The following is a 15,171-nucleotide window of genomic DNA, read 5'->3' as shown; positions in this document are numbered from 1 at the left end:
GCTTCTTTGGTTGCTCGCTCAGCCATCATTTTTTCTTAACACTCTCTTTGGAGTGACTCTCTGAAAAACTTTTTAGTTTGGAGGGCCATGTAGCCATAACAATTCACTCTACCTCCCAAGAACCAGGATCTAAACATAACCCTAACCCTACATGCAAACAAAGGGGTAGGGATAAGTGGTAGGGGCACAGGGTGAAATGGGATTCGGCCTTAGACGCCACAGAACACACACAACACACCAAACAAGCATAAAACACAACAACACAAACAGTCCATTTTGCAGAGGGGCTGGGGCACAGACTTTGAATACTGCACCTCTAGAGTCCATCTTTCTCTACAGAGAGTGTTGTAGCTGAGAAGCGGTCGCAGAGAAATGGAAAATTTGCACAGCAAAACTGGACTGATCTGAGACAGAATAAGGTTTTATGGACTGTTGAGTCTAAATTTGAGAACTTTGCAAGGAAGAAAGACCATCAAACATGGTGGAGTTTATTTTTGATTGAAAGCTGATAACCTTAACATTTCATGCACTGCCTTGTGTTGGACTGGGAAGAAATTCACTCTAAAGCAAGATAACCAGTCAGCACACTGCTGAGACAATCAAGAGATACACAGAAGCTGCCGCTGTTCTCAGAACAATGCAGAGTCCAGACCTCCAGCATCAATGAATGTGATTGGGATTTATTGGAGAAAAATAGCCCTGCAGATGTCTTGGGAAAACTAAAAGTGAGTCTCTACTTTATTTTCAGCCAAAGAACTTTTTGTGCTGTTTATTTTCTTTGCCATGGCTCACTGATGTCAAAACTGTATTCACATGCCTAGTTTTATTGATGCCCCTCACTCATGTTTAATCCATATCAGTGCTCATGCAAAGTCAATCGCTTTGTTTAAAGTAGCTAAAAAAAGTACAGATTAATAAACTCCATCAAACTGTAAACACTGTTTTTCTTGCGCTAACATTAGATTATACATTAATCATACTTTATCATTGCCGTCTGTGTTTTTGATTTTACTACTACAGATGTGAGACAGAGTGAGAGTAAGACATGGCTTTCTTTCCTTTTCATTTAAACTCTGTCTGTATGATTGTATTATTTGAATATTTGAAGTGACAGTATTTTTGCTTTTGTTTTCAAACAGCCAGACAAGAGACACTAATTATTATAGCTGTAAGCATTAAATGGGACTTGAATTGTATACATTTTAATGATATACACTTACATTCAATTAGTCACTCAGGCAATCAGCCAACCAACCAACCAACCAGCCAAGCAACTGATAGGTCAATCAACCAATCAATCAATCAGTCAACCAACCAACCATCCAAGCAATTGACCAATCAGCCAATTTACCAACCAACCAACCATTCAATCTATTGGGCAACCAACCAATCAACCAACTTATCAATCAATCAATCAATCAATCAATCAATCAATCAATCAATCAATCAATCAACAAGCAACCAAGCAACTGAGCAATCGTTCAGCCAATCTACCAAACAGCCAACCAACCAGTCAATCGATTAATCAACTAATCATCTGACCAATTATTCAGTCAACCAACCAACCAAGCAACTGACCAATCAGCCAATTTACCAAATCAACCAACTTATCAATCAATCAAGCAAGCAACCAAGCAACTGACCAATTGATCAGCCAATCTACTAAACAGCCAACCAACCAATCAGTCAATTGATTAATCAACTAATCATCTGACCAATTAATCAGTCAACCAACCAACTAAGCAACTGACCAATCAGCCAATTTACCAACCAACCAACCAATCGATCGATCGATCTATCAACCAATCAACCAATGTATCAATCAATCAATCAGTCACGCAACCAAGCAACTGAACAATCAATCCACAAATTTACCAACCAACCAATCAACAACCAAATAAACAATTAATCAATCAAAACAGTCTACAATCAACCTGTCAGCAGTCTTGACATGACTACAATTTTGTTTTTCCAAGCAACAAGACTTACAATTTATATATAATATATATATTCAATCAACCAAGTACTCAATTGATCAGTATTCTAGCACTTGCCATCAAAATCCTATGCAAGCATTATGATTATGATCTACCATTTTTTCTGTTGGCTGTTATTAGCTTGAGGTACACCATCCAGTAATATCCAGACAGCCCTTCCAATGAATGAAATTAGCTACTTTAATGTTCACCCATTGGCGACATAGCATCACACAGCCTATATATTCCCCATAGAAAAGCTGACCAGCAGCATGATACACTCTCGAGAAGCCACACATGAGCCTAAGGTCACCATGCCCAGCACTAAGAATCAGCTAGAGGGGTACAAAGCCCCACAGCATTGGGCTGTGGAGCAGGGCAGCTGTGTTCTCTGGAATGATGGAGCTTCATCTAGTACTTCTGGAATGAGTTGGAGTGTCTACAACTGATTATCCAACATTTGTATCTGACCTCACCATTGCTTAATAGTGAGTTCAATCCTCACAGCAATGTTCCAACATCTAGTCTAAAGCTTTCCCAGAAGAGCAGAGACTATTATGGCTTCAAAGCAGGACAAACACACTATTAATACCCTTGACTTCAGAAGAAATGTATCAACATGTATCAAAAGCCTAGGCTTCTTAGAACTTTCCAAAAAACATAGAGCCATTGAATTCTTTTGGTAAACTATTGGCAAACAAAAATCTAGTTAATTCTTTTTGGAAAACAGGGTCTAGTCTGCATTAAATTAAATGGTGTCTATGGGAGATAATGAACAGCGAGTTCAGAAGGTTCAGTGTATGTTGAATCTTTGCTCAGAGTTGTAAGAGAAACTTGGTTAATATTTTATAGCAGATTCTGTGAGGAACATGTTGTTCAAAGCCTAATAAGTGGTATTTGGGCTTATAGAGTGCACTCAGTGGGGGATTTGAGAACAATAAAATGATATTGAATTACATAAACACTAAAGGAAAAAGCCAGCAGTGCATTTCCTCTAAAAAGCTGGCTGAGGAAAGGCCGGTGGCTTAAGAAACAATTCAACTGACTTTACTGTAATCACTGGAGAGACACTCCTACACAAGATGAATGTGATGCTCTTTTTATGAGTTTGTAAAAGTTTTCAACCATCCAGGTGATTGAATTGTCTAGTAGAAGTAAATAAAGGGGACTGGATGTGTAGTTTAATCCTGAAGGTGCAGTAATATCTTATGATTTAACTTCCAGAACCTCAAATTAGTTTTATAGGAGAGGGTGGCTGAATGCTAGCTTACTATATTTAGTGGTCATGGCATTATGATATTTGCCATTACAATTATGAGTACTGGTAAAGTGGCTCCACATAATATATTCATAATAGCATATGATACACTATATTCCCACAAGTATTCGGTCATCTGGCTTCGCACACATAGGAACTTGAGGGACATCCCATTCTTAATCCATAGGGTTTAATTGGATGTCGGCCCACCCTTTGCAGCTATAACACCTTCAACTCTTTTGGGAAGGCTTTCCATAAGGTTTAGGAGTGTGTTTATGGGAATTTTTAACCAATCTTCCAGAAGTGCACTTGTGAGGTCAGGTGCTGATGTTGGATGAGAAGGCCTATTTTGCAGTCTCTGCTCTAATTCATCCCAAAGGTGTTCTAACAGGTTGAGGTCAGGACTCTGTGCAGGCCAGTTAAGTTCTTCCACACCAAACTCACTCATCCATGTCTTTATGGACCTTGCTTTGTGCACTGGTGCGCAGTCATGTTGAAACCGGAAGGGGCCGTCCCCAAACTGTTCCCACAAAGTTGGGAGCATGAAATTGTCCAAAAACTCTTGGTCTGCTGAAGCATTAGGAGTTCCTTTCACTGGAGCTAAAGGGCCAAGCCCAATTCCTGAAAACAACCCCACACCATAATCCCCCCTCCACCAAACTTCGTCACTCCAGAGAACATGTCTTTGCATTGCGCTTGGTGATGTAAACCTTGGATGCAGCTGCTCGGCCATGGAAACCCATTCCATGAAGCTCTCTATGCCGTTCTTGAGCTAACCTGAAGGTCACATGAAGTTTAGAGATCTGTAGTGATTGACTCTGCAGAAAGTTGGTGACCTCTGCGCACTATGCACCTCAGCATCGGCTGACCCTGCTCTGTCTTTTTATGTGGCCTACCACTTTGTGGCTGAGTTGCTGTTGTTCCCAGTCACTTCCAATACCACTGACAGTTGACTGTGGAATATTTAGTAGCGAAGAAATTTCTTGTTGCACAGGTGGCGTCCTATCACGGTACCATGCTGGAATTCACTGAGCTCCTGAGAGTGATCCATTCTTTCACAAATGTTTGTAGAAGCCTAGGTACTTGGTTGTATACACCTGTGGCCATTGGAACACCTGAATTCAATTATTTGGATGAGTGACTGAATACTTTTGGAAATATAGTGTATGCCATGGCATGTTAATGGCAATGTATTGTAGCAGGATTCATGTAGTGTTGTCAAATGTTCTTTATTGTAATGAACATACTAATATTTATACAATTAACAGTCACAGTTGATGTATTTAGTACAAGCTAGTATTTGATATTCTTGATGTTAGCTAGCAAGTTATTAGTTACTTCTCTTTTTAGTTGGCCAGCGAGCTTTAGCGAAGTCATTAGTGAAGTTGTTAGCCAAGTTGTAGAACTACTATGTTTCACCCCACACAGTTTTGAGATGTGGTGCCACCCATAGTTTGAAACACATCAACTGGAAAGTGTCTTTTTTGGTCATGACGTTAATTTACCACCATTCATGGTTCAACAGTCACATACAGTTAACCCTACCGTCTCGCTGATGATCCCTTCTGAGAATTTGGACATGGCAACTTGTTTAAATCTGCCTCCAGAGGAGTTACAGTGAATGCATGTGCACATTGGCCATTGAAATGTGTCAGCATGTAAAATCTGAGCTTTCCAAGTCATGTTTTGGCTTATGGCAGGGGAAGGGAACTGAGGGCTGGAGTACTGTTTGGTTATTTCCCTACGCAAACATTTGAACTAAACATTGGTGTGTTTGAGCAGGAAAATCACCAAATGAATCAGGAATCAGGCCAGCAGTTCTCCACCCCTGGATTATGGGGTGCACTCCCTGTGGGATTTGAGAACAGTGATTTTCCAAATCAAACATTCTTACTATAGCTTGCACGACTTCAGTTTTTTTAAAGTTAACAGTTTGATGAAAGTCAAGTTGAGTGTGAGTAATTGCTAATGACATGAATAAAATCACAGGAGATGGGAATGCTTTGCAGCAAGTATCTATAAAGATCCATGATGAAGCCCACAATTAAAAAGAAATTTAGAGCACCATAACTTATTCAAACTCATTAACAGGATTATAAGACATTATGCTCCTCTCCAACCATACATGACTTTTTATTGTAGTCTATGGGAAACTATAGATAGCACTGTTCAACATCCTTGAAACACTGTAGATCGGTGGAGAAATGTTAGAATGAGTCCAGCACAAGTCAGTGAAGCATGACGTAATATTCCCAATGAGCCATAGATCTCATGGTTGTCCCCAGACTCCTCACTGTTGCCTTCCCCGAGGCGTCCATGCTGTTTGTATCATAATCACATGATCCTTGACTAGTCGACATCAACCCCTAATTCCAAGGCAACGTTGGTGTGTTTGAAAATCTCCAGCCTTTGCAGGAATCCCTGCCTCCAAGACCAGAGATCCCCACCCTTGGTTTATAGGGATGGACTCAGTGTGGGATTTGAGAAGAATAAAGTGATTCTGTGTTTTCTATATAAAAGATGTACAAGGCCTCTTTTATTGTTGATTGGGATGACTTTTTTACGAGATAGCACATAAGCTCATTCAGAGGGCTGTTCTGATTGGTAAGAGATTATTATTGTTTTTGTTTAATCAGAGTAACAATAAGCCTAGAATAACAAAAATATATTTGTTGACATTTGGCATTTTAATGCCAAGGCATCACAAATAGCTCTTGTCGGAACAAAACCTTGTATCTCCATTTTTTCAGTTTTTGGCATAATTTGAAAATGCCTGTTTCTATTTACATTGTGTATAAATTTCCTATTAGATGGACCAAAAGAAACGGCCCAAAATGCCTTGGAAAAATGTCTGGTTCCACTGACTTACATTAAAAGTGAAGTAAGTTTTTTCCTTCTCCTCTAAAGCTACCACTTTGGAGATATAAGTATTTGTTCATTCAGACAACAGCGATATATTGGCATATATTGCACATATAAGGATGTAAAGAAACATAAGTACATATATTTGTGCTTCATCTGGGTGTAGTCCACCCTTCACCCTTGGAACCAGGAGAATCTTAGTGTTTTCCATGATTAATATTAGCGAAATCAGAGGCGACCGAGTTCCCACTGTGCTTTGTTTAACTGAAAGAAAGTCACGTAATTCTCTTTGCCTTAGTCATACAGAGAGAGGGAGAAAGAGAGAGAAAGAGGGGTGTGGGGTGAGGCTGTATCAGTCACCAAACAGCAGCCTCATTTTGAGAGCCCCTTTAATAATTGATACGATTTGAATAAAGAGCAGTGGAATGAATTATGAATTTAAATAATCTATAATAATACGTTTCGTCTTCTGGTCTTCGCCTTTTTCTGTAGCATGGACAGAGAGAATAGATGAGTGTGTGGGGGTGTATGTGTGTGTATGCGTGGATGTGTGTGGTCTGCTCCGCTGGGACTGACAATGAGGCAGATACTGAAGAAGAAAGACTGCGTTTTTTTTGGTGAAAATCTGAAAGTTTAAACATTTTTCTTTCATTGAAACACTGTTTTTTTTTAAAGAGCTAGGTTTCATTTTAGGCTGGCTAACATGAAAATAGACCCAAACCTCATGCTTGAACTAAAGCTCAAAGGGATGGAGAGGCAGTGAAGTGGTGGAAGATTCATTTCTTTACCCGAATACACCAGATCACAGATCAAACAGATCTATATGAAAGCCCCCTATTATGACTCGACATATGATCTAGCTAGCTCTGAGTCTTCAAAGGAAAACGCAGAGTGAATGAAGTTCAAGTTGACACGAAAATTTCAACAACTGCTGTGTGGATAATTTACTAAAGCCTGATTGAGCGACAACTTCATGCGTTTGAAAGCTGTTTTGCATGAACTCGCTCCAAGTGAATGGCTGCACTCAACAACATGACAATGACGATTCGAGTCAGAATTGCTGGAGATGTTTGATGTTAACGAAATCCCAGCAACCCGAATTAAGACGGTTCTTTGTCGTTTGAATTTAAGGCTGCTTTTGAGGATAAAAGTGGGAAGCTGTGACCTACAGTAAATGTAAATGTCACACACATGGTAACAAACAAAAGTCAGTCTCTAAAGAAAAACAAGTATCTCCAAAATGGTAACTTTACAGAAGAGGCCAAAAACAGCCTTATCTTTTAATGTAAGTTAATGTAAAAAGATTTTGTTCTATTTGATTAAGGGGCAATTCTCTTGGTCCAATCGTGATAATATTTTCACACAATGCAAAGGAAAACTGACATAGAAAAATAAAAATGGACAAAAAATGGAGATACGTGTTTTTCTTTGGTAAGCAGTAAGAAACTACATTTTTCTATATCCTAAGCTTTATTCATGTTACAAAGATCCCACATTGTTTACACAGGCTTCCTAGTGATGTACATTGTCATACCAAAGTTACAGCTGTATGAAAAGTATGGAAAACCCTGGTCTAATTACATGTTGATTTTCTATAAGGAAATCTGTTAACACATCCTTTAACAGGAACATACTTAAATGTGGCATTTTTCTGCTAATTTTAGTGCATGATTCTATTTATTTGTTTAGTTTAACATATTAGAAAACAATTAAAAATATAATATGTGCCACAACATGTTATGTTGGTATTTTTTTCCAATATGTTAAATTCAGTTAAAAAAAAGGTTTATGGGACCCAAAAAGACGAAATGGCCACTGTCTCCTAAAAATGAAAATTTTATCACTTTGAAGGTAGACATGGCTAGTCAAGGGCATCTATAGGATTCTTTTCATTCAAAAGATTTTATCTGCCAATTCTGAAGCTTAGTGGAACAGGTTGTAAAAGCCCTATAAGTTGATCTATTTAATTGCAAGTTGAAAAGGTTTTCATACATTTATAGGAAAAAGGCTGTAACACCACTTGGAGTTATTTCACAAAAACATTTTACTAAAAAGAGACAAAGGTTGTGAACAGAGAGAGATACACTCACTGGCCACTTCATTAGGTACACCTGTTCAATTGCTTGTTAACACAAATAGCTAATCAGCCAATCACATGGCCACATGGTCACAAGACAACTTGCTGAAGTGCAGACCGAGCATCAGAACGGGGAAGAAAGGGGATTTAAGCGACTTTGAACGTGGTGTGGTTGTTGGTGCCAGACAGGCTGGTCTGAGTATTTCAGAAACTGCTGATCTACTGGGATTTTCACGCACAACCATCTCTAGGGTTTACAGAGAACGGTCCAAAAAAGAGAAAATATCCAGTGAGCGGTCAGTTGTGTGGACGAAAATGCCTTTTTGCTGTGAGAGGTCAGAGGAGAATGGGCAGACTGGTTCGAGATGATAGAAAGGCAACAGTAACTCAAATAACCACTTGTTACAACCAAGGAATGCAGAATACCATCTCTGAACGCACAACACGTCGAACCTTGAAGAAGATGGGCTACAGCAGCAGAAGATCACACTGGGTGCCAGGAGTCAGCTAATAACAGGAAACTGAGAATACCATTCGCACGGGCTCACCGAAATTGGACAATAGAAGATTGGAAAAATGTTGCGTGGTCTGACGAGTCTCTATTTCAGCTGCGACATTCAGATGGTAGGGTCAGAATTTGACATAAACAACTTAGTACCAATTGAGCGTCGTTTAAATGCTGCAGCCTACGTGAGTATTGTTGCTGACCATGTCCATCCCTTTATGACCACAGTGTACCCATCTTCTGATGGCTACTTCCAGCAGGATAATGCACCATGTCACAAAGCTCATATCATCTCAAACTGTTTTTTTGAACATGACAATGAGTTCACTGTACTCCAATGGCCTCCACAGTCACCAGATCTCAATCCAATAGAGCACCTTTGGGATGTGGTGGATCAGGAGATTCGCATCATAGATGTGCAGCCGACAAATTTGCACCACCTGCGTGATACTGTCATGTCAATATGGACCAAAATCTCTGAGGAATGTTTCCAACACCTTGTTGAAAGTATGTCACAAAGAATTAAGGCAGTTCTGAAGGCAAAAGGGGGTCCAACATTTTACTAGCCACTAATAAAGTGGCCAGTGAGTGTATAAAGAGATAAAGCAAAAGGCCAAGAAAGTATCCCACTGGATTTACCTGCCTAAGAACCTCTACGCTTGAGTGAAAATGGTTCCTTCAAGCTTATTGTCATTGCTTAAATGCCCACTGCCCACTCACAAATGACCAGATGCCTGAAGCATCTCCCAACATGAAACCCCAATCTCATCTCCCTGGCACACATCAAAGCAACAACTGCACTTGGAAGAGGCCTATGGGAAATTCTCCATGGTGCTGTTTGACCTGTCACAAGGCCAGCCTTCCAAAGACTCATGGAGAGAGTGTTGAATGAAGTGCTGCAGTCTGCCTGTCCTGACATCTTAATGTTGCATCCTGAGAGGAATACAGGCTGAAAACATCACGTTATGGCTCCCCGTGAAACTTGGCAACTCTGGATGACGTCCAGGGACAGAATGCGGATAACCGATCAGTCCTTTGGTGGCTTCCAATGATTAGAGGTTGGGCATACTTCATAATAGAAGACTGTAAACCACTGAAGGTCCTAATCTTCAGAAACGGCAAAATCCGTAAAAAAAAGGGCTAAACTGTCACTGATGCAGTACGCCTCTTTAGTACCTTTAGTACCTTGTTCCATTGTAATTTTACATTTTTAAATTAGATTGAATCCACATGCCCTGTTTTGTTTAAATAACCTTGCAATGCATGGTTCCATATAGAACCATATGCTTAGGGCCAAGAACTTCATTTTTAAGACTTTGGTGAAGGCATTTAAGGCCAACTGACCTATCCATACTTTATTCAGTTCAAAGGTCACACGATTAGGATAGCTCAAGTATAGTTTCCTTGCTTTATAGTTTCACCCTTCCTTACAACAAGCATCTCCTAGTTTTATAGAGGAACCTCAGGGAACACTTATAACATTGGAGAACAGAAGAAAAATCGTCCAAAATTTAACCTAAGTGCTGTACAAAAGAAATGACTTCTTACTGTTGACATCTTCACACTTCATTGTCTGGCAATCTGATGGACAAATCTGGGTTAGGTGGATGCCTGGAGAACATAGCCTACTGCAATGTATAGTGCCATAGTGCATGTTACTGTAATATGATGCCATCGTGGCAACAAGTCAGTTTGCAAAAATTTCTTTCCTCCATTCCAAGTATTCCACAATCAGCGGTGACTGGTAGAATTGAAAAGTGGAAGTGTTTAGGAACCTAGGAAATTCAGCCACAAAGCATCAGACCAGGTAAAGTTACAGAGCAGGTGGTCAAGTGCTGAGGCGTGTAGTGCATAAAAGTCATCAACCCCGTGCTGATCAATAACTATAGAGTTCCAAACCTCTTCTGGCTTTAAAATCAACACAAAGACTCATGGTATGGGTTTCCATGGCTGAACAGCTGGCAAGAAAGCCTTGCATCACTACAATAGCCATACTGCTATGGGGTTGTTGACCTGAACCCCATCAAACACCTTTGGAATGAACTAGAACAGAGATTGTGAGCTAGACCCTCTCATCCAACATCAGTGTCTGACCACACACATGCTCTTCCAGATAAATGGGCAACAATTCTCACAGACATGCTCCAAAATCTTGTAGAAGGCTTCCTAGAAGAGTGGAAGTGGTTACAGCTGCAAAGGGGGACCAACTCCATGTGAATACCTATGGATATAGAGTGGGATGTCATAAAAGCTCCTGTAGATGTAATGTAATGAGTAGGTGTCCCAATACTTTTGTCCATATAGTGTAGCTTCAAAACAGAACAAATTTGTGGGTGGAGCAAAAATAGGTCTATTCAAGGAGAACAAGATACTTCAATGCCTCAGAGAAATGTTCTATGTACCGATGATGATGTGATGAAATGAACTGTTCCGCTAATGCTACGATGCACAGTCACAAAGACACAGGAAAGCACTACTTCATTACTTCTGACCCCTTTCACCGAAGAGCTCCTCTCTGATCCGCCTCAGCCACAACCCCCTGCAAACACCTCATGTATTTAATTAACGAAGTTTTCACTGAACTACTAAGAGTTGCTAAATGGTTCTTAGCTTAGACATATTGCTCTAGGTACACCTTTTATTTGGTATAGAACTTCTGAATCATCCATTTATCCACAAGTAGTGGCAGCACTCCAGAGAACCATATTAGGGTGTATGCAGCAGATAGATTGTCTCCAAGATTTAGTTCAGAGCATTTCTACCCTTCTACATGAAGCAGAGGACAAGAACATTTTAGAAAATTGATCCCAAAAGCATTTATATATGTGCAAGTGTCAATAAAAGAGAGTTTGCCTTTCATAATGTGTCCCACGTCTTGTTCTACACTGTTGCCACAATGTGTTTTTAAGCTTGAGTGTCTTCATTTGGCCCCTTCATCTTGCTGTACCAGCAGCCCTGTTTAGTTATTTCTCACTGTTCTGGTTGAGGATAAAGTCACCAAGCACTACTACATGACCACTAAGTGGAACAGTATTTTCATGTGTCAATCACTGTTCTTAGCATTATCATTATGTAAAGAGTTAGCCAAGCTAATGTTAGCTACCACAGAGGTTATAATGCTAGCACTATCAGCATTATGCTAGCTGCAAAATAACAGGTGTTTCGTTGCTCCTATTCTTACACTTTAAACAGAAAATGTACATTTTGCGTGACTCTGCCTGATTCTGAGTAACTATAGATATTAACTATAGTAACTATAGATATATATATACATATACACACACACACACACTCACGGGGGGTGCTGGAGCCTATCCCAGCGGTCATCGGGCGGTAGGCAGGATACACATACTGGACAGGTCACCAGTCCATCACAGAGCAGACAGACAGACACATTCACTCACATCTAGGGGCAGTTTACCATGTCCATTTGGTCTGACTGCATGTCTTTGGACTGTGGGGGGAAACCGGAGTGTGTGTATATATATTTATATATAGGAGAAGGAAAAAAAACCTTCTTTATGTGCAATGTAAGTCATTTTGGGCCATTTCTATTGGTCCATTCATCATGAAATTTACACACAAAAGAAAAGACAATGACAGAAATGACACACACACACACATATATATATATATATATATACCCCCCCAGTGACCCTGACGGAAAAGCCGCTTAGAAAATGAATGGATGGATGGATATATATATATATATATATATATATATATACATACTGGGTGATAATATATTTTGTATTAATATATTATAGATGATATTAATGTGAGTCTCAAGATACACATTAGCTTACAGTAAAAGTAAATAAACCTTGCACCTAAACATTTAAATTACAAAGTAGTATGAATGCTTTCCATATGTAATTTACTCTGCATGCAATGATGCCAAATATTCTACAAATAACATTAATGAATTCATGACTATTCTGGTCTTATTGACTTTATTATACATTCGTTATATATTGGCTGCGGCATGTTTTTATGGAGCAAAGAAAAAGAAACTCAGCACGTTTATGGAAATGTTATACGCTCTGCTGCCAAACACAGCAAGAAATCATGACAGCTCCCACCCTTTTGAAATGCCTCCTGCAGCAAGATTAGTACAAATCATCCGAAGCCTCCTTTATTCCCATAGTCATGTAAGTCTATGCAATGATGTGTCAAGTTTAGTGACTGACAAGCCTTTGTCTTTCATGCGAAGATGTTAATATGTAATTTGGCTGCCGTTTCTCTCACTGGCTTTCATGTTTTTTATGTTTTTGTGTAATTGTTCAATGCTCTTTGTTGTAGATGATTTTGTGGATGGGAACAATCAAATTTTCCCATGTGTAATAATAGACTTTCGTGTACTATTAGCTGTCAAGCGCGGCTTGCCTTCCTTTCACATCAGTAGCAGTGTCTGGATGTTCAGCTTTGCTATCAGCTTTGCTATGAAGTTGAAGTGGAAGTGGAAGCTGAAAATCTTTAAAATAATTCTGGAAGCTGTAAGTTCTTGCAGGTCCCATTTAAAATCCTAATAAAACCTGAAAAGTCTTGAATTGACCTTTTAGAGGATGGAGATGCCTGAATATCGCTTTTTGGAAGATATAGATTCTTATAGATCATTTTGGAAGATCATGATTCTTGAAAAATATTTTGGAAAGTGAATTTTGGAAGCTGATTCTTTGAGATCCCTTTTGGGAGCTGAAGGTTCTTGGAGATGCCTTTTGGAAACCAAAGATTCGTGGAGATCCCTTTTTGAAGCTAAGGATTCTTGAAGATCCCTTTTGGAAGCTAAAGATTTTTGGAGCTGAAGATTCTTAATATTCCTTTTGGAAAATGAATATTCTTGTTCCCTTTTGTAAGCTGAAGATTCTTAAAGGCATGGATTTTATGGTACTCTACATAATTGTGCATTGTTACCATATGGCAACAGATTAGGAACTACCCCTCTTTAATAAAAAAATGTAATATATTTCTATTATTCAAGCGATTTTAAATAATGAAAACAAACATTTTAGAATGCTTAAGTAGTAATTAAATCAACATCAGGTAAACTGTTAGCTCTGTAAATAAAGTCCACATGCTTTCATGTCTACCACCAGGCTGATTCTTATGAAACTACTTACTCATGTGAAAATACAGGCCAGAAAAAAGTTAGTTATGACCACTGGTACTTTTAAAATCTTATTACATCTGTTGAGATGTCAAATGTTTAAGAAATGACTCATGATTTCATATTTCACTGGAGTATAAACATGAATTAACACGGACTTGAATGCTAAGCAGTTTTGCTAACCCCTTTACTTCAATTTCACATCCATGCACAAATGCGTGAAGTTAAAGTAGGTGATAAAAAAGCTAAGAGCGTATAAACAGAGCCAATTCTACTCACAAGCTATTAACAAGCATTCTTGAAACGATACACTCAGCTGATGAAGAAATTCTCATCAGGCCACAAATACTGGCATCTGGAGTTTAAATGTCATTGGAAATGTTTTTTGAACTGTGAGCACCAATACAGACCTATTTTTCCACACAGAAGTGTTTGTCAGAAAAAGAGGGAACGTCAAACAGAAGAGAACCACAATGTGAAGTATGGTGGTGGATCTGTGCTCCAACATGGCATTCATGCTACTTAAATTTCAATGAATCCTTATTAGGACATACATTAATACGGGTTTTGTGAAGTTCCAGGACTTTCACACCGAATTAAGATTCTGCTTTGGTTCAGGGCTCCTCAGTTGTTTACTGAACAAAGGTGCTTAGACCAATCTTGCAGACCTGATCCAGGTAATGAATGTCTTCAGGGGCATCTGAATATTAGAGGCAGGTATTTTGGACCTGAACTCTCCAGGGTGGTAGATCTCCAGTAAGAGGACTGAAATTTGATTGTGTCAGTGTCAGCGGTATTTAAACCTTATTGGAACTGGGGCCCAGATAAAAACATATGAAATATATATCTTACTTTCTACCAAACACTCTAAAGGACAAGCATGCTTTTTGATATTTGTCAGCAAAATTCGGTGGAGGATTGTCCAGTTTCTAAATCATACCTTCACAACAAACAGAAGCTGTGGCCAATCGTAAGGCAAAATTTACGCAGTGATCTAAAAAAAACAATAGGCCACATATACTCTCTAATTCAAAGCTTCTGGTGACTGGTACTAAATATGCCTAACGCAATGTAGCCTGTTTATATAGCTGGGGTGCTAATTTTTAAATCCATTTGAGAGCTCAAGTTAGCTGCAAGCAACAATTTGCAGGGTCCAAGCATTCTTTGCAAGTTTGCCCAACATTGCTATTTTGGCCATGACCAATAATCCATAAGTCAGGTTACATGTCAGTAAAGATTCATACACATATATATGAAGTTTAATCATCACTGAAAAATTGTAAGGCTTTCAAATCCCTGTGGAACTAGAATTAGTTTTAGTGAGTAATAACAAAGAGGTTTTGTAATTGGAAGCTGGGGTTTTTTGGTCTTTGTAGTCTTTTGGTT

At 39.1% G+C, this 15,171-nt stretch overlaps 1 protein-coding gene across 2 annotated transcripts in view; it reads right to left on the bottom strand.

The window, feature by feature from the left end:
• elfn1b (extracellular leucine-rich repeat and fibronectin type III domain containing 1b) overlaps positions 1-15,171 on the bottom strand; it is a 140,977-nt gene that overhangs the window by 59,988 nt on the left and 65,818 nt on the right. The gene's annotated exons all lie outside the window — the stretch shown is intronic.

This window comes from Pygocentrus nattereri, chromosome 12 (assembly GCF_015220715.1).
Source record: "Pygocentrus nattereri isolate fPygNat1 chromosome 12, fPygNat1.pri, whole genome shotgun sequence".
NCBI lineage: Eukaryota > Metazoa > Chordata > Actinopteri > Characiformes > Serrasalmidae > Pygocentrus > Pygocentrus nattereri.
This window is presented reverse-complemented; position numbering and strand designations above follow the sequence as displayed.